The sequence below is a fragment of the Nicotiana tabacum genome, chromosome 10 (assembly GCF_000715075.1).
Source record: "Nicotiana tabacum cultivar K326 chromosome 10, ASM71507v2, whole genome shotgun sequence".
NCBI lineage: Eukaryota > Viridiplantae > Streptophyta > Magnoliopsida > Solanales > Solanaceae > Nicotiana > Nicotiana tabacum.
This window is the reverse complement of record NC_134089.1, coordinates 75,480,058-75,504,356: the sequence shown is the minus strand read 5'-3', so window position 1 is coordinate 75,504,356 and position 24,299 is coordinate 75,480,058. Positions and strand designations below refer to the sequence as shown.

The 24,299-nt window shown below is 42.3% G+C and overlaps 1 long non-coding RNA gene across 1 annotated transcript; it reads right to left on the bottom strand.

Annotated features, from left to right (window-relative positions):
- LOC142164678 (uncharacterized) lies at positions 1–21,042 on the bottom strand. The gene is made up of 2 exons (XR_012695556.1): positions 20,678–21,042; positions 1–716 (listed from the first exon to the last, which is right to left on the bottom strand). It is a non-coding gene; the product is annotated as an uncharacterized LOC142164678 (long non-coding RNA).
- Between the last annotated feature and the right edge of the window lie 3,257 nt (positions 21,043–24,299).

Below are 24,299 nucleotides of genomic sequence, written 5' to 3'. Positions count from 1 at the left end.
TTGAATAAATATCAACCTACCGTTATATATATATTCAATGTTAAACACCCATTAACATTACACCCATCTAGGGTCCACAACCTTAGTATTTAAAACTAGCTACTCATACTAAAATACAAGAACGAAGTATTTAATAAAGCCATAAAGCTTACAAAAGTTCAAGAGTCCTTCTTCGCAACCCTCCAAATAAATGAAGTATTCAATGCTCTCTAAGTAGGACCTTGTTTCAGACTTGAATGATCCACAAAACCCCAGTTATTCTCTTTATAGTGGACTAAAAGTCGTAGTCAAAATCAAACAAAAATGCCCCTTCAGATGGCTTATGTGATCATATAATGGTAGCAGACCAGTTATGCGGACCGCATATTGAGCATTCCATCGCAAACGTGATGAGTTGCAAATCTTGCTTCAGTCTCATAACAGTTATGTAGTCTGTACTTGTATTATGCGACCGTATATCCCATCGCATATCATGTTGAGGACTGTCTTCTACTGGAGTTATGCGACCATTATGCGGCTCGCATAGGTGTTATGCAACAACATAATGGACCACATATTTTCTTCTTCATATGGCCCAAAATACTATCTCTATTTGCGATCACTGGGTCAGTTGTACGGTCCGCATGTGAATTATGTGTTCACATACTTGCAGCATATCCTTCTTTTTGTGACTTTTTTCCTTCTATTCCATGTTTTCGGGTCTTCAAGCTCATGAACTACAAAACAACTAAATTTGATCAGAGATAACTAAAAATGCATTAAAAGACAAGTTAAAATCTAAGTAATTGGTATCAATTGTGCTGAAATTCTACGACACATCAACACCCCCAACATAAACTCTTGCTTTTCCTCAAGCAACTAAAATAAAGCTATCCTATTCTATACAACTTTTCTTTCTGACATTCCACAAAATAGTAGTGACTATAGATGGTTTTGATTGACAGGTAACAAGCTTGTAACCCCATTTATTTACCCTTCCTAAAAAATAATTTATCATTCAATCATTTGACTAATCAATACGTGACCTTAGAGCCTCGACCAAAATGACAAAATGCTATTCACAGTGAAGTGCACTTGTGTTTTACTTCAAGGACCTATCTTTTGCTAAGTCTTACAATTCATGTGCACTCACAACAAAGAAAATCCCCACTCACATATATGTACATGGGATGCAATGAAAACACTCTAACACTCGGAAAGAATGCTACATGCTACAAGTATCAGTCCATATGCTTGCTCTTATTTTAACTTTGCCGCTATCTCAGGAATGATTGACCGTAGATCACTAAGGACATTTCACGGGTTATAATGTAGGCTTCGGGATGGGTTGGACGAATATTTAGGAATGTAGTGGTTATACCCTCCTTGAACTCTACATACATTATGCTCTTTTACTACATAGCCCTTATTTACCTCGAGTTACCGACCTAGAACCACCTCAAAGTATTTCTTCAAGTTCTACACGACTCCACTCTTTTTCTCTTTCTTTTTTTTTCTTTTCTTTTTGGAGTTTGCATTTTGTTATATACACAACCTTGAGGTTATTGCTTTTTTTATACCCACAGTAGAAAATCTTGCCAATTACCACTTTATACCGGCACCCCCAACTTAGGCTTTAAGCCTCAATCTCTCAAGTTCAAGGAGGGATGGGTTCAAAAGAAGGAATTACTTCGCAGAAGGGGTAAAGGGTTGTAATGTGGTAGCCAATGAAAGGTTAAAGGCTAAAAGGGGGTAACTAGGGTAATTAAAGTTCTAGGGAGGTCAATTCAGGCAAAACTGGCTAGTAATCACAAGGAGAGCCTAAGATCATTTCAACATCCAATCATTAACCTGAGAGTCGCACTACGAAACCAACCGGGCAAGTTCTAGACATCACAAGTTAGACATGTGCATTATTCATACAAATCCTCACTCACTCACATCTCATGAATTGCTCAACTCAACATAGTTTTTTGCCTTCAAGAGACACAAGGCAACTCAACACTTTCATCTCAAAATATATAAGATTCTGAATACGCATAAAGTCATAGAGCGAGCCTCAAATTCACAATAATGACTAACCAACACTTTTTTTTTATATTCAAAAGAAGGAAGGTTATCATGTATTTACAACATCTAGCACATTCTTGAAGCTACACAGTCAATACTAAATAAGTCAAAACATTTCATGCTACTGCCCTGGTTCTACTATTACACCCTTGGAAAACAACCCAGCGAAGAAAAACTAAATGGAATTCATTCATTGCTAAACTACAAGAGTTTATATACAAACATGGGGTACAACACAATATTTACGCAAAACAAGGAGTACAGGCTCATAATCATAACTACCCCACCCCCAACAAAAGATCATGAATTGACCCCAATGCATATATAAAGCAAAAGAAAGCCCAGGGACTCCCTGGGGCGCACTAGGCGCTTGGGAAAGCTGAAGGATATGGGACATCTACGGGATAGGCTGCTGGTAGTGAAATTGCAGCTGGTGGGACCTCGGACTGAGTAGTATCCGCCATGGTTGAAGCAAGAGGCTCTAACTACTGTGAGGGCACAGCAGGAAGCTCCACCTGCTGTGAGGCTAGAACTGGGGCCTAGAAACTGTTAGCCTCGCCTGGTAATGGCTGAGTGGTCGAGAGATGTGCCTTGGCGATCATATTTGCTAGCGAATGTTCAATGGCTGCCTGCGTAGCTGCTTCCTCTTCATCTTCTGCCCTTGTAGAGACAGCAACCCATTTACCTTTGTCTTGATGACCTTGAGTGTCCTCACTAGTGCCTTTTCATCTGTCTCCTCATCTCCTGACTCCCCCTCATTGGACTCCTCAGTATCTCCAGATTCCTCATCCGAAGGGACATCAATATGAGCAGGAGGAGTTTTAGCTTTGGATGCCTCAATATGAAGTGCCACTAGGGCCATCATCAATGTCGTGAAATAAATATCTAAGCTTGGGACAGAAGTGTCAGCACCCTGATCTCTATCTTTCGGAAGGAAGGTTGACAAATCGAACTCTAAACTCTGCATCTTCTGCAGCTCAGATTTCAGGTCACTCACATCTTTTTGGAGCTGCGACATACCTCCAACCTCATCCCGCTCAACCTTTTCAAGATGCGCTTCAATGCTCTTGAGGTAGTACTCATAGGTCTGATGTTGCTGTTGAAGAATAGTCACGGAGGATTGGATAGGGGTCAATGCCTATCATATGAGATTGGGAATTTCCTTGATAAGCCAGTCTACCTTGGCATTGGCATGCTGAGCATGTAGACTCAGCTTGGACAGAGCTAGTAAAGGGACCTAGGACAATATAGTAGAGGGCTGTGGAGGTAGCTGGGGCCTGAGAGGTCTCCGGCATATCTGCTAGAGGAGGAATGAGAGTCTCACCCTGAGCTGCAATTTCCTTTGCTACTGTGTCATTCATTCTCATGATGTCGATGTCTTTAATAGCATTCTCTATTTTTTCATGCCTAGGAAGAGGAGTCACACTTGCAGCTTGGCAAAGAGCGGTGACCATGCAGGGGAAAGGAAGTGATGTCTGTTTCTAGTTGGCTCTGATTCCTAGCTCTTGGAATATTATCTCTCCCACATCAATATTGATCCATGTCATGATGCACGCAATGAGAAGTGCTTTCTCAATGTTTATGTCGGTTTCATTTCTGGACGGCATCAGACGGGATGTAACAAAGCTAAGCCAGTAGAGACCCTCCCTTGTGAGATCGTCCTTGAAAATTTTGTGTTTTGGGTCAATCCAGGCCGGTGTCCCTTTTGCTATTACTGAGGCAAACCAAGCGTGCTCATTGTGTTTTTTGGCTACCTTGGCATCATATTCAGATGTTCCTGACCGCCAATCCTTGAAACACCATTCATTGATCGACTCAGGACCACAACTAACTTCAACCCCTCGCATTAGGACAGACTTGGAAAAGATCATGTTGCGCTTCTATGAAGAACTCCTCGAGGCACCATATGAAGCATAAAACTCCCTCACAATTGACTCATTGTATTTATCCGGGACCTCAGTGAAGAACTCCCACTTCCTTTGTTTGATGTTTTCAAGTATGTGAGGGTAATGCTCCGACAGCCCATTTAAGCTCAATTGCTTTTCCTATAGAATGTTCCTCTTTGAAAGCCCTGCTTTGTATAGATCTATGGAGTCCTTGACCCCAAACTAGAGGTTAAGGTCCTCCCCCAGCTTCCTTCGTGCCTCAGCTTGTAGATCAACAGTAGGTCTGAGGTCTCTCTGTGACTCCTCCTCTTTAGACTAGGAGGAGTGCTCTATAGTAATGCGGAGTGTCTGAGTCTGCTGATGTATGGCTTGTGTTGCTAGTTGGTTAGGATTTGCAGCCCTTTTTTATCTACGACCAGGCATTGAAGGCGTTGGATTGGACTTCTTTGGTTCCATTCCTATTGAGGAAGCATTGTAGGAGTGAGTGAAATAGCTCAGGGAAAGTCATCAGAGACAAAAGAAAAAGAACAACAAAAAAAATTACTATGCGATGGGTTATGCGGTCGCATATCCAGTATGCGGACCGCATAGCATATCAAGTATGCGGACCACATAAACATCTCATTGCAGAAGCAGAAGTCATCAGCAATTATGCAACCACAAAACTAACTGCATAAGTGGTTCAGCGATCGCAAAGTGACCGTATAATAGAAGGCTAGAAAGCCTGAAGGACTGCCTCGGTCTGCGGCACATATGCAGACCGCAGAACAGGTATGCAATCGCAAAAGCAATCGCATAACCTATTCTAACATAGGGAAAGATAAGGGGCCATATGCGATGATTATGCGGACCACAAAGCGATTATGCGGCTCGTAGAAGTCATCTTCCTCGTCAAAATTAAACCCTCCCCCAAATCACGTGGGTTCCCTTTTTTCATTCAATGCGATTAATTTTCACCAAATAGAGAGGGGGGGTACTCGGACTTCCCCCTATGTAGTTAGTGGACAACAACACACAAACAATCCCTAAATTCACTCCTCACCAAATAAAATCAAGAGCACATACCATACTATCATGCCAGTTACCAATTTAACCCAATTTTGACCATTCACAAGCACACACTTTCAGGGATTCATGGCATTCAAAGTAGTTTATATCTACAAGGGGCAGAAAAAGAAAGAAAAATGAGAGTAAAGAAAAGAGAAGAGAAACCTAAAATTAAACCTGAAGCTCGAGGATTCTACAATAGAAGTGAGAAACATTGTGAGTGTGTTTTGATCCTTTCTTTGGTTCGTCGTTAGCAGAATGAGCGTTCTATATTTTTTTTTTGCCTTCATTTTTCTTGTTTATTTTTTCAAATGTGAGTGTGTGCAGAGAGTGGTGAGGTTTATACATGGGATGCATAAGTTCATCACATAACACAGTACGCAATCGCATAAGTGTTATGCGATGGACTTATGACTGGGCCTCCTAGATGCAAAATGCGATCGCAAAGTGAACATGCGGGCCGCATAAATGAAACACAACCGCATAGTTGACCACAAAATTAGCCAAGATTTTTGCTTGGGTTTGTGATGACTATGCGGTTCGCATAGTCATTATGCGACCGCATATGCGACTGCATATGCGACCGCATATGCGACTGCATATGCGACTGCATAGTTGTCTCTCAATCTGGACCTCTTTTTCCTTCAGTTTCTTCAGCACTAGGACCTTGTTCATGATATTTTACCTGCACTCTAGCACACCCGTCAACTTGCTCAATCTAATCTATGTAAATAAATAAAAAAACTACAAAAGAGTGTTACCACACATGAGTTGCCTCCAAAGAAGCGCTTGATTTAACGTCGCAGCACGACGCAATTTACTCCTTTTGGATTATTCCTTAGTGGGAGCTGTTGGTGGACTATCCCTTAGAGCAAATTATTCTATTAAATGTCTTTCTCCTGCAGTACCAAGGTAATGCTTGACTCATTTTCCATTCACTTGGAAAGTGCGAGTCCCATCCTCCGACTCCAGTTCCATAGTACCATAACGAGACACACTCACAACTTTGAACGGGCCAGACCATTTGGATTTGAGTTTACCCAAAAATAACTTAAGTCTTCAATTAAAGAGTAAGACCAAGTCATAAGAATTGAACTCCCGCTTCAAGATCTTTTTGTCATGGACAAACTTCATCCTCTCTTTGTACATGGTTGCACTCCCATATGCATGGAGACGAAATTCTTCCATCTCATTGAGTTGTGTCATCCTCAGGTTAGCAGCCTCGGCCCAGTCAAGATTCAGCTTCTTTAAAGCCCACATGACTTTATGTTCAAGTTCCATTGGCAAGTGACAAGCTTTTCCAAAAACCAACCTGTACGGCAAGTGCCAATGGGGGTCTTGAATGTTGTGCGATAGGCCCACAATGCATCATCTAGCTTCCTTAACCAGTTGGTCTTGTTTGCATTGACAGTTTTCACTAGGATGTTTTTGATTTCTCTATTCGAAACTTCAACCTGACGACTCGACTAAGGATGATAGGGTGTGGCCACCTTGTGCTTTACACCATATTTTTCAAGCAGCCCGGCGAAAACCTTGTTACAGAAATGAGACCCACCATCACTCAGGATGGCCCTAGGAGTACCAAACCCTGTGAATATGTTCTTCTTCAAAAATGCAGTCACACTCATTGCTTCATTGTTCGGTAAGGTGATTGCCTCAACCCATTTAGAGACATAGTCCACAGCCACCAAGATGTAGGTCATGCCATACGAGCTCACGAAGGGGCCCATAAAGTCTATTCCCCACACATCAAAGATCTCAACCTCTAGTACAAAGTTCATTGGCATCTCATGTCTCTTAGATATTGACCCTTGTCTTTGACATTGGTCACATTCCTTGACCATTTGGTTTGCATCTTGGTAGATTGTTAGCCAATAGTAGCCACATTCAAGCACTTTTGCCACAGTCCGATTTCCTCCATGATGACCCCCAACCGGTGAATCATGGCATGCTTTGAGAATTGGAATTACCTTATCTTTCGGAACACACCACCGGATGATGTTGTCGGCACAATTACTGAACAAGAAGGGTTCTTCCCAATAGTAATGCCTACACTCCCGCAAGAACTTTTTCTTTTGATAAGCTTCAAAACCTTTGGAAACAAGGTCACTAACAAAGAAGTTAGCGATGTCGGAATACCAAGGAGCAACTGTGTTAGACAATGCCAATATGTGTTCATCTGGGAAAGCATCATTGATTTCAAGATTTTCCTTTGGTCTTCCTGCCTCTTCAAGCCTTGATAGGTGGTCTGCCACTTGATTTTCTGTTCCTTTTCGATCTTTGACTTCGAAGTCAAACTCTAGCAACAACGGGACCCACCGAATCAACCTAGGTTTTGCATCATTCTTTGCCATAAGATAGCAAAGAGCAGTATGGTCGGTGTACGGTAAAATCGGGGGTGTCCAATTTCCTCATCATTATGGTGCCCCGCGAACGTGCTTCTCGAGGTTCGAGACCGAGGTCGAGGCTCACTGTCAAGGGTCATCGGGGCCCGATATCGAGGTAATGCAGACAACAACTATATTAGAAAAGAGGGAAGTTCCCAAGACGTTTGGCTAAGACTGACAGAGCCTAGGGGGCTATTCTAAACCAAATGTAGGGCGTCAGGACATCATATCTAGTTGTCCCATCCCCATATCCGAGTAGTTAATGTATTTTGTACTATGTTAAGATTCTCCTCCTATATAAGGGGCATTCCTACCATTCTTGTAAACTCTGTTGCTTCAGCTATTCCACATGAAATATACATGAACATTCTCTTTGCTGTCTAACACATTCTCTCGATATTATTGCTTTCATTTATTATCTTCATATTTGTTCATCATTTATTGCTTATCATTGGCCATAAAACGCCTTTGTTGATTATTTCATTTCTGTTAGCCCTACCATGATCACCCACGATAGCTCAAGTCCGAGTCCCGGAATCGACCTCGAGGCTCCGAATTGACAAGATCGAGGCTCCGAATAACTGTCCTATCGGTTTGATTGTAGCTCTCTTCTTAATTCTATTTCGCCTCTAAATCTCATATACTTAACAACAACTGCTTAACAAACTAGCATAAAAATAGATCACATATGTTTAGAGTACCATCAACAAATTTAATTGTTATTACCATCTTCATGGTAAACAGTGTGGCGCCCACCGTGGGGCTAAAAATAATAGCGATTATTTTCTTGCTGGTTTCGTCACACAACGCAAGTTATCATTATACTTGTTCCTGCCCAAGGTCTTCAAATTTCAGGTTGAAATGCCTAACTAATCAGACAGAGGTGAAAACAACTAACTGGAAGACCGAGGAGAAAGTTTTGTGGTTGTTCTAGCCTGGGCACAAAAATGGATCTCTCAGCACGCCGTTCATATGATTTTTGGAGGGGCCGACATTCCCCAAGGGCCCATGATCAAGAAGACAGAAATATCTGCCGAAATAGAAAGGCCAATCCGAGAGCACGTGGCCGAAGACACCCTCGCGTTCAGCAAAGATGATCTCGAGACCTTGATAGAACCACACAATGGCGTGAAGGTATTCTTATTCCTTTAAAACAGCGTACGAGTTAAACGTGTGCTTGTGGATCCAGGCAGCTCGGCCAATGTGATCAGGTTGGGAGTAGTAGAGCATCTCGGGTTACTCAACCAGATCATACCCGCCTCCCGGGTCCTCCACAAATTCAACATGACCGGCGAAGTAACAAAAAAAGAAATCACCCTCCCAGTCGACATGTCCGGCTCTGTTCAGAACACAAAGTTTCAAGTCATCAATGGAGACATAAGATATAATGCATTGTTTGGCAGGCTGTGGATACAAGACATGAGGGCAGTACCGTAAACCCTACACCAGATGATTAAATTTCCGACAAAGAATGGCATAATGACCTTATACGGAGAACAATGTGAAGCGAAAGAAATGTTCGCGGTTTATCAGGGGGAGTCGACCCCCGTACTCCCGACCTCGGACATGTCTGGGAACATACAGACCCCTAAGGATAACGAAGAAGATTTCCTCACTCCTCGAACTTTCGTTGCCCCCGAAGAGTCGGATGCAATGAAATCAACAATCGAAGATCTAGAGCAAGTTGTTTTGATCGAGCACCTCGCCGATCGTAAGGTATACCTGGGAACAGGATTAACCCCCGAACTCAAGAAAAATTTATTCAATTTCTTATCAATAATATCGATTGTTTTGCATGGTCCCACTAAAACATCACATGTATCCCAGTGGAAATAACCTCCCATTGACTGAGTGTTGACCCCAGGTTTAAACTGGTGAAGCAAAAAAGAAGACCCCAACCCGAGATAAAGCATGCATTCGTCAAGGATTAGGGAATGAAACTCCTTAAAATAGGGTCCACTAGGGAGGTAAAATACCCCGAGTGGATGGACAACGTAGTAGTGGTACTAACAAAGTGAAATAAGTAAAAATGTGTGTAGACTATGAAGACTTAAATAAGGCATGTCCCATGAATTTGTTCCCATTTCCTAACATCGATCGTGTGATCGATGCTACGGCCGGCCACGAGACCCTCACTTTTCTTGATGCCTATTCGAGGTACATTCAAATTCAGATGAACCCCGAAGATATAGAGAAAACCTCATTCATCACAAAGTATGGTACCTACTGATACAATGTAATGCCTTTCAGACGGAAAACCGTAGGGGCTACATACCAACGTCTAGTTAATAAAATGTTTGAAAATCAAATAGGAAAATCCATGGAAGTTTATATTGACGACGTACTAGTTAAGTCCCTGCGCACAGGGGACTATTTAACTCATTTGTAGAAAACATTCGACATCCTTAGAAGTTACAACATGAAGCTCAACCTCGAGAAATGTGCCTTCGTATTAGGTTCGGGCAAATTCCTAGGCTTCATCGTATCAAATAGGGGGATCAAGATTAACCTCAATAAAATCAAGGCTATTGAAGAAATCACGGTGGTAAATAATGTAAAGGCCATGTATCGGCTGACAAGTCGGATAGCGGCCCTGCACAGATTCATATCCAGGTCATCCGATAGGAGCCATCATTTCTTCTCCTTACTCAAAAGAAAGAACAACTTCGAATGGACTCTAGAGTGCCAACGCGCATTCGAAGAGCTGAAGCAATATCTGACTAGCCCACCTCTGCTCCACACACCAAAGGTGGATGAAACACTATATCTATACTTGGCCGTATCCGAGATAGCGATATGGGGCGTGCTAGTTCGAGAAGAGCAAGGTATGCATTTCCCTGTTTATTACGTAAGCCGAACTATAGGGGATGTTGAAACTAGGTATCCTCGCCTCAAAAAATTGGCTCTCGCATTGATAAGTGCATCGCGAAAATTGAAACCCTATTTTCAATGCCATCACATTTGTGTTCTAACGACATACCCCCTCCAGAGCATATTGCACAAACCCGAACTATCGGGTCGATTGGCCAAATGGGCCATCGAGCTCGGGAGGTATGATATCGAGTATCAACCTCGAACAACCATCAAGTCCTAGATTCTGGTAGACTTCGTGGCCGATTTCTCGCCCTCCCTCGTGCCCGAGGTAGAAAAGGAACTTTTACTGAAATCATGCACGTCATACGGGGTATGGACCCTGTTCACTGACGGTGCCATGAACGTGAGGGGTTCCGGACTAGGTTTAGTCCTAAGGCCACCAATGGACGGCGTGATCAGGCAATCCATAAAAATTGCAAAATTGACTAACAATGAGGCCGAGTACGAGACTAATTGCAGGTTTAGAATTGGCCAAAAGCTTGGGAGCCAAGACCATCGAAGCAAAATGCGATTCACTCCTAGTAGTGAGCCAGGTCAATGGGAGCTATGAGGTCTGAGAGGATAGGATGCAAAAATATTTGGACAAATCCAAGTTGCATTACGTCGCTTCAAAGAATGGACTTTGGTCCATGTACCTCGAGAGCAGAACAGCGAGGCCGATGCCCTCACAAACCTAGGATCATTTATAGAGGAAGATGACCTACTCCCCGAGGCTATCATCCAGCTATCTAAATCAGTTATCGAGGAAGGTCATGCGGAGATTAATTCCACCAATCTAACATGAAACTAGAGAAATAAATACATTGATTAATTAAAAGATGGAAAATTGCCCGAGGACCCAAAGGAATCGAGGGCCCCTGCGAACCAAAGTAGCCAGATTCTCTCTCGATGAAAATAAGACTTTATATAGAAGAACTTTTGATGGCCCTCTAGCCGTATGTCTGGGGCCGGGGGATACAGATTATGTACTCCGAGAAATTCATGCGGGCATCTGCGGAAATAATTCTGGTGTTGGTGCTGATGCCTTGGTCCAAAAGGTAATCAGAGCAGGCTACTATTGGGACAGCATGGAAAAGGACACCAAAGAATTCGTCCGAAAGTGTGACAAATGCCAGAGATTTGCCCCGATAATTCACCAATCTGGTGAACGACTGCACTCGGTCATATTGTCATTGCCGTTCATGAAGTTGGGGATGGACATCATCGGACCCCTGCCAATGACACCAGGTAAGGCAAGATTTATTTTATTTATGACTGATTATTTCTCCAAATGGGTGGAAGCGCAGGCCTTCAAAAAAATAAGGGAAAAAGAAGTCATCATCTTTATCTGGGACCACATCATGTGCTGATTCGGGATTCCTTCCAAGATAACGTGTGACAACGGCAAACAATTCATCGGGAGCAAGGCAACACAATTCCTCGAGGATCACAAAATCAAGCGGATCTTATCAACGCCCTACCACGCGTGTGCGATCGGCCAGGCCGAGTCCACAAACAAAACCATCATCCAAAGCATAAAAAAGAAACTGGAAAGCACCAAGGGAAAGTGGAGAGAAATATTGCCAGAGGTGCTGTGGGCATGCCGAACAACTTCAAAATCGAGCACAGGGGAAACACCTGTCTCTCTAGTATACGACACCGAGGATTTGATAACAGTAGAGGTCGGGGCGCCACGCACCAGAGTCCAACACGCCACTGAGAGCTCGAACGACGAGGCCATGACAACGACCCTCGAATTGTTGGATGAAAGGTGGGAAGCTTCGCTGGTCCGAATGGCCGCCCAAAAGCAAAGGATCGAAAGATATTATAACAGGAGAACAAACTTCCGATATTTTGGAATTAGGGACTTGGTTCTAAGGAAAGTCACCCTTAACACCGAGAGCCATAGTGAAGGAAAGCTGGGCCAAAATTGGGAAAGACCGTACCGCGTCCTCGGAGTAGTCGGCAAAGGGTCTTACAAGCTCGGCACCATGGAGGGCGAACAACTTCCAAGCAACTGGAACATATCGATGAAAAAATGATATTATTCCTAGGGCATCAGATGGAAAATTCCGAGAACATCTTCAAGCATCCGTTGCACTCTTTTCCTTCGACCGAATTTTATCCCTAGAAGGGTTTTATCGGCAATGTTTTTAACGAGGCAACATCCACATGCTACCTAAGGAAGACTCAACAAATATTCCAGGCTTCTTTTTGCAATCAACCCCGAATACTGGAGGGAATCCCACCATGTTCCCATTAGTAAAATGATGTATCGGGCCAAACGGTCGAACGAACTGTGCCTATATAGTCGGTCCCCCGACAATGAAACTTTGTATTCTTGTGTCAGGAAATCAAAGAATGCCTTTTGTCAAAGCATCTCATGCTCCAAAGGAAACTCAACATTTTCGCTAAAATGATTCCTCTATCAAAGACATCCCTAATACTCGGAGGCTAGCATCAACAATTCGATACCTGCATGATATCAGGGTCGGAACTCCAAACTCATGAGCCTTCAACGAGGCAGCATGAAAAAAACGAAACATCTCCAAGGCCAAAAGCACCCCGAACACTCGGGGACTGGCACCGATATCTCAAAAATCGCGTGACCCCAGGGTCGGGATCTCCAAACCGTAAGCCCTCGATAAGGCAATACAAAGTTTGCAAATAATGTCTCCCGGGTCAAGAAACCCTCGACGACTCGGGGACTGTCATCAAGTGCCACCTCCATCGACTTATCAAAACACAAGGCCATAAGACCCCACAAGACCTATATAAGGCAGCAACTATATCTGTAAGACCTCAAGCAAGGCATGAACAATACTTGTACCAAGTGTACAAAATAGTAAGACCTCAACGGCATGTAAAACTTGCAATACCTTACTAAAGGCATAAACCTGATCCCAAAGTTTCGGCTATATATCGAACATGTAAGACCCCTAAAAAGTCATACCCTTGATATAGATAATGAAACTACTTCACTCGGGACTCAGAGGCTTCGGCCAAACACAAGTGACTCCAGTCACACGGCTGTACCAGCTGAACTAACGTGACTCGTGGATGCCCGACCGTCGCTACAACGCGTAAGAGCCATTGTCGCCAGCCTACACAGGCCTTCAAATTACTCCGAATCTACTTCGGAAAGAACCGATTAAACAGGCTACCCTCGACATAGGCAAATGAGCTTCGACCATGTCGGCTCCAAATCACAAGCTTCGAGCTACTCAGCCTCCGAGCCAAACCTCTTGAGGTGCTCGAACATCGCAGTAAGTTACTCGAAATCGAGCCTCAGCGCCACACACACAATAGGTCGCATCATTGCCTGCCTGAAATCTGAAAACTTAATGGTCAAAATGAGCTCGAGTCATAACCCGATTCAGAGACTGGATCCAAAATAGTTAACTATATATGCCTAAGGGCAAAGCGTAAGTGCCACATGTGGATATCCTACCACGAATTCCATAAAATATGCTACCATTCCCATTTTGGTTAAACCATCTTCCTAAGCAAGCTACTCGATCTTTGTTGCTCGTACTTGGCCTGCTAATAATTCAACTACGCGAGACATAACCCTCCATGTCCCTCATCCTGCTTTGCTACTAAAATATTGTCTTAAATTATAATCCATATCTATAACATCTGAACTAATATGTTGCTACCAACTCTAAGCCTCCTTAATTATCATCCTCCTCGAGCCATTAATATTGGAGGAACCGATCCGACCCTACAATCGCAATACACCATCATCTCCAATAATTGCTTCTTAGGTACCACTTCACGACACCGTACCCTAAATCTAAACAAATGAAGACCATCACACTAACGAGCCGTCGAGCGTTAATACGTTCAAACTAGGACGACAACACCACATCACAAATAAGAATTCCACCAAGTTCTAAAATATTTGATATTGTTGTCCATCAACCAAAGACTGAATATCCATAGTCCAATTGCCTCTCCTCCACTAGGATAAAATGCCAAATATCGAAACCATGAACCGAATAATCCTTCTCTAAAGTCATTACTTGTCGCGACACATAATTAAGCATCCTACCATTTACACTAGCACTGTGCAATAACAATGCATGAATATCACAATACACTGTGCATATCCTCGAACCACATACAACACTACCACTGAGCTGAGACGACAGATTACCCTTCCACAAGGTGACAACGATAGCATGCCCGAATACACAGGGAAAAACATCATGTACCATATCTGCAGCACCATCAAAAAGTCTTTCAAACCTCGTCCGAATGACCTGAAATTTTGCACACACGTCATATTTAACACTACGGAACTACTCCAACATCTGGAATTCCATTCCGACCCTCGGATCAAAATCTCACTATCGAACCGGAAACTTCAAAAATTCAACTTTCAGCATTTCAAGCCTAAATTAGCTACGGACCTCCAAAACACAATCTGAACACGCCCCTAAACCTGAAATCACCCAACGGAGCTAACGGAACAATCAGAATTCCATTTAGTAGCCGTCTTCACATTGTTCCAACTACGGTCAAATTTCCAAAACTTAAGCTCTCATTTAGGGACTAAGTGTCCTAAAACACTCTAAAACTCAAAACCGAGCATCCCGGCAAATCAAAATAGCATAAATAAACAAGGGGAAAGCATTTAATAGGGAATCGGGGCGTTAATTCTTAAGACGACCGGCCGGGTCATCACATCTTTCTACACTTAAACATTCGTTCATCCTCGAACGAGCATAGAGACATACCTGAAGTAGTGAAAAGATGAGGGTAACGGCTACGCATATCCTGCTCGGTCTCCCACGTCACCTTCTCGACTGGCTGACCCCGCCACTAAACCTTTATTGATGCAATGTTCTTCGACCTCATCTTTCTAATCTGTCTGTCCAATATCGCCACTGGCTCCTCAATATAGGATAGATCCTTTTCCAACTAGACTGAACTGAAATCTAACAGGTGCGACGGATCACCATGATACCTTCGGAGCATCGAAACATCAAATACCTGATGAACTCCTGCCAAGCTGGGAGGTAAGGCAAGCTCATAAGCAACCTCCATGACACGCCTAAATATCTCAAAAGGGCCAATAAACCTCGGACTCAACTTTCCCTTCTTCCCAAATCTCATAACGTCTTTCATAAGCGAAACCCGAAGCAAAACCCGCTCTCCAACCATATAGGAAACATTACTAACCTTCCGGTTCGTGTAACTCTTCTGTCTGGACTAGGCTGTACGTAGTCTATCCTGAATCACCTTAACCTTCTCCAAAGCATCCTGAACCAAGTCTGTGCCTAATAATCTAACCTCGTCCGGCTCAATCCAACCCACCGGGGATCTACACCGTCTCCCATATAAAGCCTCATACGGTGCCATCTAAATGCTGGACTGATAGTTGTTGTTGTAGGCAAACTCCGCCAATGGCATGAACTGATCCCAAGACCCTCCAAACTCAATCACACACACATAGAGCATATCCTCAAGAATCTGAATAGTGTACTCAGACTGTCCGTCTGTCTGCGGGTGAAATGTTGTACTCAACTCCACCCGAGTACCCAACTCATGCTGAACGGCTCTCCAGAACCGTGATGTGAACTGAGTACCTATATCCGAAATGATGGAAATCGGAATACCATGTAGACGAACAACCTCCTGGATATAAATCTCCGCCAACCGCTCCGAGGAATAAGTAGTACACACAGGAATAAAGTGAGTGGACTTGGTCAGTCGATCCACAATCACCCAAATAGCATCGAACTTTCTCAAAGTCCGTGGGAGCCTAACTACAAAGTCCATGGTGATCCGCTCCCAATTCCACTCAGAATCTCTATCTGCTAAAGCAACCTACCCCATCTCTAGTGCTCATACTTCACTTGTTGTCAGTTAAGGCACCGAGCTACAAATCCAACTATATCCTTCTTCATCCGCCTCCACCAGTAGTGCTGCCTCAAATCCTGATACATCTTCGCGTCACCGGGATGAGTGGAATATCGCGAGCTATGGGCCTCCTATAGAATCAACTCCCGAAGCCCATCAACATTGGGTACACAAATCCGACCCTGCATCCTGAGTACCCTATCATCACCAATAGTCATATCTCTGGTATCACCGTTCTGAACCTTGTCCTTCAGGACAAGCAAATGAGGGTCATCATACTGTCGCTCCCAGATACGATCAAATAAGGAAGACTGAGAAACCACGTAAGCTAGAACCCGACTGGGCTCCGAAAGATCCAATCTCACAAACTAGTTGGCTATGGCCTGAAAATCCATCGCCATAGGTCTCTCCGATGCTGGTAAATAAGCCAAACTCCCCAAACTCTTTGCCTAGTGACTCAAGGCATCGGCCACCACATTGGCCTTACACGGGTGATACTAAATAGTGATATCATAATCCTTCAGCAACTCTAACCATCTCCTCTAGCGCAAATTTAGATCCTTTTGCTTGAATAGGTGTTGCAAGCTCCGATGATCAGTATAAATCTCACAAGGAACCTCGTATAAATAATGGTGCCAGATTCTCAGGGCGTGAACAATGGCAGGTAACTCAAGGTCATGGACAAGGTAATTCTTCTCATGTATCTTCAACTGTTTGGACACGTAGGCAATCACCCTACCATTCTACATCAACACCGCTCTGAGGTCAATACTCAAGGCATCACAATTGACCGTATAAGACCTCGAACTTGTAGGTAGTATCAAAATTGACGTTGTGGTCAAAACTGGCTTGAGCTTCTGAAAGCTCGCCTCACACTCCTTTGTCTACTAAAACGGAGCACCCTTCTGGGTCAACCTGGTCATGGGGACTGCAATCGATGAAAACCCCTCCACAAAACGATGGTATTAACCCGCCAAGCCAAGGAAACTACGGATCTCTATAGATGAGGATGGTCTAGGCCAACTCTGCACGGCCTCTATTTTCTTCAGATCCACCTGAATACCCTCACTCGATACTACATGTCCTAGGAATGCCACTGAATCCAACCAAAACTCACATTTCGAGAACTTAGCATATAACTTCTTGTCTCTTAGAGTCTGAAGCACAGTCCTCAAGTGTTGCTCTTGATCTTCCCGACTCCGGGAATACACCAGAATGTCATCAATAAAGACAATGATGAACGAGTAAAGATAGGACTGGAACACACTATGCATCAAATGCATAAAGGCTTCTGGGGCATTGGTCAACGCAAATGACATAACAAAAAACTCGTAATGACCATACCGAGTCCTGAAAGCAGTCTTCGAGATATCTGGCTCCCGAATCTTCAACTTATGGTAACCTGAGCACAAGTCAATCTTAGAAAATACCTGTGCGCCCTGAAGCTGGTCAAACAGATCATCAATACGAGGTAAAGGATAACGGTTCTTCACTGTAACTTTGATCAACTGGCGATAATCAATACACATACGCATAGAACCATCCTTTTTCTTCAAAAACAAGACAGGAGCACCCCAAGGTGATACACTGGACCGAATAAAATCCTTATCAAGCAATTCTTGCAACTGATCCTTCAACTCAGGAGGAGCCATATGATACAAAGGAATAGAAATGGGCTGAGTGCCCGACAACAAATCCCAAAATCAATATCTCTATCAGGTGGCATGCCCAGAAGATCAGTTGGAAATACATCCGGAAAAACTCGTACTACTGGAACTGAATCAACTGAAGGGGTATCAATACTGATGTCTCTCACATAGGCTAAATACTCGTCACATCCCTTCTCAACCATATGTTGAGCTTTAAGAAAAGAAATAACTCTAAAGGGGAATGTGATCTAAAGTACCTCTCCACTCAACACGCAGTACACCTGGCATAGCCAACATCACGGTTTTGGCGTGACAATCAAGAATAGCAAAATGGGGCAACAACCAGTCCATGCGCAAGATAATATCAAATCTACCATGCTGAGAAACAATAAATCGGCTCTGGTCTCAAAACCACTAAGAGCAACCAAGCACGACCGATAAATGCGGTCCACAAACAAGGGAATCTCCCACAGGAGTAGAAACATAAGCAGGGGAACTCAATGAATCCCGAGGTGCACCTAAATGCGGAGCACAATAAGAAGACATATAAGGATAGTTGGAGCCTAGATCGAATAAAATCGATGCATCTCTATGACAAACCAGGAAAATACCTATGATGACCGAATCGGAGGCGACAGCCTCGGTTCGGACAAGAAGGGCATAATATCTGGCCTGACCTTCCCCTCTAGCTGGATGAGAAGGTGGGGTAGCAACTAGTGCGGTGATCATAGCCTGAGAACTCTACGAAGCGCGCTATGGCTGAGAAGTCTATGGAGGTGCACTCCTCCCAAGTCTAGGGCAACCCCTCACAACATGGCGTGTGTCATTGTCACACCCCTTTTTCTACAAACCTCGCTAAGCCCTCTTAAATTAATAAAGAGATTTAGTAAGCTCAAAAGAGTTTTTAATTAAAAAGTGACAAAATTGTGTTCAAAAGGAAATAACTCAGAGTCACCACCTGACATTGGTTTCGGTGTGTCAGGTCACCGTTTTTATGAAAATGATTTTTCCTTTTTAAATACTTTGGACTCCAAAACCAAGTATGCACTAGAGATTCGGGTAAGGGGGTTCATTTCACTCGGGGAGAAGGTGTTACGCACTCCCCAAGTACCGTAACGAGTACGATTGCATACTTGACCTAGTCGGCTTTTAAGATATTCAATTGAGGTTATACCATACAAAAAGAAAATAAACAATCAAAAGAAGCTCGAGGTCGTCCCCACCTAAATGAAAGAAAATTAAAAGAAGAAAAATTAAAGTTCTAAATTATCCTACGCTACTTCTTTTACGATGTTCGTCACGACCTCCAATTACATTCACTGCAGGGCATTCCCCGGAAATAAAATATATACAAATCCTTCGGGGTCTTCCCCAGATAAATTTAACTACGGGAACGACCTCTTGCCTCGAAACGAACAAAATCCTAAGGCTCACCTACCCAAGTGTGGTCGGCCTAAACATGCTCCTAATGAATAATATCATCGATAGATAAAATAAAAGGAGCTAAATAAAGAACCAAGTAAAAGAACAATTCAATTCATGCTCATGTTTCGTTTTAACTTTTTATTTTTATTAGGCCAAGCCCGATACCTAAAGCATGAAAAAAATTAATTGCTAATGGGCTTTGGCCTTTACCTTCCCCTTCCCCGCAGTACATTTCAAGAAAATTCAGTCGCTCATGTGAAGGAAAATAAAGGCATATCTAGCACACAATTATCCAAAAGCATTGTACCAGTAAACATACATACAGACGTGAGGATTAAGAGAAAAGCAAACCAAAGTATGATGAATTAGCAATATGATAAAAGCCACATCATTTCCCACCATGAAAAATTCCCAATCAAACCAACCTTCTCAGAATAGATCCTAATCACGTTCATTATGCAAACATGTTAAAATTCTCCTTCTCACATATTAAATTCTTCTCCAACTCATTTTCAAGTGCCTTAGAATTTCAGACACACATCACCAGGCACATTTAGAAAAGACTCGTTCTCAAATTTCAGAAAGCAATTCATATATTCAAGGTTCAATAATCACTCAAGGAAAAGGGGACTCCTACTTCAATATTGGCAAGCGAGACGCTGGAGTTCTTGATAGATGACTAACTTCTCCTCTCACACTTTACATTCTTCAGCTCAATTCATTAAAGTATATAGATGATTTCCACAGGAGTACTAAACATTCAGACAAGCAATCAGAATGACAAATTCTATTCAAAGTTCGTTGAAATAAAGTAGTTCAATCCTAGGCATTTCTTATCCATCGCATCCCAAAGAAACACATGAAAACTGTTGACCGTTTGCAACACAAGAAACCGAGCGTGATCAACATTTGAATAACAATTACTTAACGCCATAATCTGCTCCAAAACATACCATACTCGATCTTACTAAGCGCGCGACCAAACTGAATGTGTGGGGATACAACTCACCAGTTCAAGTATTGAATTATTAGCACCCGCAGATGAAATAGAGAAGTTATAGCCAGATTGAGGCTCCTTTTAGGGAAAACAGTGACCCATCTTTAAATAACGAAGATAGTTAAATGCCATCACTGACCAACTAATAGAACAGAAACAAAGGCAACATTAAGCGGAGCCAACAGAGGCGACGAGAAACAGAGGACATCTTCAGCAAATAGTTTTCAGCAAAGCGACTCGGATATACATTTCGTTTCACACTCAATTTAAACCAACCATATAAAACATTGTTTCAAGAGGCCAAGGAAATGCATCATTAATCCATAAGCCACATGAACAAACAAATTTCAGGAACTTAGAAATATGGAGCTAAGTTAACAGCGAGCTTAACTTCAAAACAGAACCAGGATGTATATCAAACTAAAACAGAGTATCAAGCAACCAAGCAGAGTAACAAATACCTCTGTCGAGCACAAATCAATGCTAAGGAAAGAAACGATGAAGGAAAAGATGGACCTGTTAAGCCGAGGTTTTCTCAACAACAATAAGAAGCAATGAGTACACAAGCTTTGACTCCAAGAATCCCTTCGCGAAATGGAAACAAAAAAAAGAGCAGCAACCGCGATTAAAGTCGCGGGCAGCAACTGGAACCTCAACTCGGCACCGCAAATCTCGAATCGGATACGAACTCGAATCCAAATTTCAATCAAAATCCATTTCTGAACATAACGATCAGAAGAAGAAATTAAAAATTTTTTTTTTTTTTTTTTGGTATTTCTTGATTTTCGAAAATGGAACAACACTTGAACAAAAATCAAACTATTTTGGTAATTTGTTTTTTTTCTGGAATGCCAAACCAAACCGGAAAGACCAAAAAAAAAAACTCCCAAAGAAAGAACCCTAGTTTTTTCGATCTCTTCTCCAAATCCGAAATTTCTGTCCAAACTCCCCCCAAATTCCTCTGATTTCTCTCTTTTATAGTTCGAAATCGAACAAATGGAGGGTCTAGATTCACAGTGATTCAATCTACGGCCTCCACTTATTTGATTCCAACTTAAAGAGCAAGAAAATGTGTCTATAATGATGAGATTCGTTGGGATTTTGCTAGGTGAAAAAAGAGAAGAGAGGATGGGGGACCATGGGGGACCAGTGGGTGCACTCGCCGGGTTTGGGCGAGTTCCAGCGAGATTGGAGGCGAGCAACGATGGGGGTCGCGACTGGTCTTGAGATTAGGTTTAGGATTAGGGTTTTTTGGGAAATATTGGGTTTATATTTGGGGGGTCTGGAGATTAATCATGGTTGTTGGATCAAAAGGGATGAATGACTGAGATTAAAATTAAAAATGGCGCGGGTCGGTGGGTTTCATGGGTCATGAGATTGGGTTGGCTGGGTTGAAAGGGTTATGGATTGGGTTGCCCAGATTTGGGCCTCTTTAACATCCGAATTGGGCCTATTATTTGGGACTTTAACCCTTTTAAATCTACCAATTAAGAAAACTTAAACCTTTTCTTTACAAAAGGATTTAAAATTAATTTAATTAAAGTAAAATATATCATACTATGAAACTATATTTTATATATTAATTTTTATATAAATTATTATATTCAAAATAAAAGTGAAAATCATGGTAAAAATAAAAATATATGGCCATAAAAATATTAATAACCTAAACTAAATAGAATAAAATAAAACATGAAACTATTTTTGTATTTTTCAATTTTCTTGTGCTTTAAAAATAGAATTAAACTTAATAATAAAGTAAAATCCTATAGAAATAAGTTCAAATAAATATCCTAAAAATACTAGGATTATTAGAGGTGATTCTAATGCGTGGGTGAAAAATTACATGTCTACAGCTGCCCCTCTTTGACGGGAAACACAAAGTGTTTTCAGACAAAGAACAACAAGACATGTTTTTTGACCCGACCTTTATTTAGAGAGACAAAAACTAGATAAAAGAGAATGTGACCGAGCCCTGGTATCTGAGCTGCCTACATATCCTTGGCTATAAAGGAATCAGGCCACGTTTAGTTTGGAGTGAGAAGAGCGATGGAGCACCGAGGTGGAGAATCGAGTGAAGTGCTGTCGAGGTTCCGGTCTGCGGTTCCTGCCATTACATCAAAAATAAAAGGGAAAATTACAGTAAAAGAAAAATAAAAGATCATATCTACTTATTGTCTTGAATCTTCCGTGAATCTCTACTTGATCTTCAATATGTAACTAAAAAATGGACCCTGTTCTTCAGGCGGGCTCCTTATGCTTCTTGAATTTGCGAATTGAAGCAACTCTGAAATGAATTCCCTCGTTCTCCAGGTGGGCGCCTGCCAATAGCTTGACTTTGGTATAAATTGAGTTCCCTCGTTCTCCAGGTGGGTGCCTGATTTCCAAAACTTGAATTGCATTCCCTCGTCATCCATGTGGGCGCCTGATTACCAACAATTCAAATTGTATTCCCTCATTATCCAGGTGGGTTCCTGATTACCAAAAATTGAAACTGTATTCCTTCGTTATCCGGATGGGCGCCTGATTTCTAAAACTTGAAACTGTATTCCCTCATTATCCAGGTGGGTGCCTGATTACCAAAACTTGAACTGTATTCCCTCGTTATCCAAGTGGGCGCCTGATTGCCAAAACTTGAAATTGTATTCCCTCGTTATCCAGGTGGGCGCCTCATTACTAAAATTTGAAACTTTATTCCCTCGTTATCCAGGTGGGCACCTGATTACCAAAACTTGAATTGTATTCCCTCGTTATACAGGTGGGCGCCTGATTGCTAAAACTTGAAACTGTATTCCCTCGTTATCCAGGCGGGCGCCTAATTGCTAAAACTTGAAACTGTATTCCCTCGTTATCCAGTGGGCGCCTGATTGCTACAACTTGAAACTGTATTCCCTCGTTATCCAGGTGGGCGCCTGATTGCTAAAACTTGAAACTGTATTCCCTCGTTATCCAGGTGGGCGCATGATTACAAAAACTTGAACTGTATTCCCTCGTTATCCAAGTGGGCGCGTGATTGCTACAAAACAGTCAAAACAAAAGAAATTTTTCTGCCCCAGTTTGGGATTTGGGCATATTTGTGAGTGTTAATCGGATCATGTTACCTACAGAGCTCTAAAAATTTAAAAGCTAAATCCCATTATCCAGGAGGGCCCTGAAAACTTCAAATTAAATCTCATCTTAAGAGTGATAACTTTAAAGCTAAATTATATTTTCTAAAGGGAGAACTTACGCTAAAACTTAAAACTAAATCTCATTATCCAGGAGGGTCCTGAAAACTTTAAATTAAATCTCATTATCCAGGAGGATCCTGAAAGCTTTAAAACTAAATCTCATTATCCAGGAGGGTCCTGAAAGCTTTTAAATTAAATCCCCTTATCCAGGAGGGTCCTGAAAGCTTTTAAAATTAAATCACATTATCAAGGAAGGTCCTGAGAATGAACTTACCTGATCCATGCTCTCATCTTGGAGGATTCTGAACAGAATTTCTTGCTCTCTGAACCATGCTTTTCCATGGGAGGTCCCTGTGGATTAAAAAAGATTCTTGCCCCTATTTTAGAAAAATCTTGTTAGTTTGAAAATGTGGCGGTTAGTTTGTGGCATCATTGTTGAGCGTCTGCTTCTGCCACTGCCATGCTTCATTCTGATTAGCTGCTTCGGGCTAGCAAGGATTTGTTTGACCTTTTTATTGGAATTGGATCACAAAACCTCTGCATGACCTGAATCTCTCACACTCACTTGTGGCATTGTGTTTTCATTTGAAAGTTGTTGAATCCTTGTATTTTATCAAAATTCAAGACTCACTTGATTGCCTGAACCTCAGTTATCACCATACTGCTTATTCCAAATCAAGTCAACTGTGATGTGCCTGGCCGAACTCCGCTTTGTGCGATTTAGAAGTTGGTAGTAGGCTTTGAAATCCTTTCCTGCTTGTTCAACAAGGGCTAACTCGAAAGAGACTCATAAATATAGACTCAAAGAGCAAAGTGAAATGATTTTTGACAAAAGGAACAAATGAAAATTTTGAACACAAATGACTATGTGAAGAAGAATGAGGAAAAGAAGACTTATCTGAGGGAAGTAGCCAACTCCAATGATCATGACATGCATTCGGAATGATCAGCCTAATCCGCCCAACCAA